A 1,486-nucleotide genomic window follows, 5' to 3' on the forward strand; every position below is an offset into this window, starting at 1 on the left:
ACTTTTGGTGCCGGTGGAGTCTTCCTAACCCTCCTTGGACACTTACTCTTGTAGTGCCCATGTTTCCTACACTCAAAACACATTATGTGTAATTTGCTTGAAATCACAGTGTTTGAGTTACCTAGGGCTGTGGATGGAGATGAGCTTTCTTCTTCAACCCTTCCGGAGGTGGAAACTTCCTCTTCTTGCTCCGAACTTGAGCAAGAGGAACTCTCCTCCTCTTCTTCCTTGGATGTTGAGTAGCCCTCAACTCCCAATTCGCTCCCTCCATGATGTGAGCTACTTGGCTCACTAGGCTCCTCTTCATGGCTTGAAGTGGAGCTCTCCTCATGGTACTTGGCCAAGTTATCCCACAATTCCTTGGCATTGTTGTATTTACCTATCTTACACAAAATATTAGTAGGTAATGAAAATTCAATTGTTTTAGTTACCTCATTGTTGATCGTGGATTGGTGGACTTGTTCCTTCGTCCACTTGTTCTTCTCTAGAGGCTCTCCTTCTTTATCCATTGGAGGAGAAAAACCTTCTTGTACACAAAACCAGTTCAACATATTAGTCCTAAGAAAATACATCATCCTTACCTTCCAATATGTGAAGTTGTCGTTGTAGAAGGGTGGAATCGTGATGTCTTCTCCGAATTGATCCATCTCTAGCTTTGCTCCCACGGGTGTTGATCCGACGAAGAGCGTCCTCGCTCTGATACCACTTGTTAGGATCCTTCGTACGGCTAGAGAGGGGGGTGTGAATAGCCGACCCCAAATCGATCGCGTTTCTTCCTACAATTCGTTAGCGCAGCGGAAAAACAAACAAGGAAACGAAAACAAGAAGATCAAACCTCAACGCGTCGATGTAACGAGGTTCGGAGATGATACTCCTACTCCTCGGCGTGTCCGTAAGGTGGACGAAGCCTCTCAATCCGTCGGTGGATGAGTCCCCGGAGAACCGGCTAATAATATACTCCTTGTGGGTGGAGAAACCTCACCACAATCTTTTGCAACAGCAAACAAAGGAGTACAACAATAGAGACAACAAACAAGAACAATAGAAATTGTAAAACACTTGCTTGCCTCTTGTTGTCGATCGAACCTTGATGAAGCGAACTTCTCGGATCCAGAATAGAACACCAGCAGAAACTCACGCAGCTTCAAGAATGATGAGAGCTCAAGAAAGCTCAAGAGCACACCAAAGCTCAAGAGTCAAGAGCGTAAGCTCAAGAAAAAGAAGAAACTCGAGAAGCCCTCCCCTTTATACCGCGAAGGAGAACAATGAAGAAACTAGCCGCTGCGTCAACGCTTAGAACTCGATCGGCCTACGGACCGATCAGACTGCGGCCGATCGGTCCCCGCATCGATCCGGTACGTAGCCTCATCAGTGCACTCGATCGGCCCGTGGACCGATCAGATACCTGATCGGTCCACGCATCGATCCCAACTCCGGCCGTGCTCCGCGACATCGTCTCCCGATCGGTCCCGCATCGATCAGATGG

Source organism: Zingiber officinale, chromosome 4B (genome assembly GCF_018446385.1).
Source record: "Zingiber officinale cultivar Zhangliang chromosome 4B, Zo_v1.1, whole genome shotgun sequence".
NCBI classification, from domain to species: domain Eukaryota; kingdom Viridiplantae; phylum Streptophyta; class Magnoliopsida; order Zingiberales; family Zingiberaceae; genus Zingiber; species Zingiber officinale.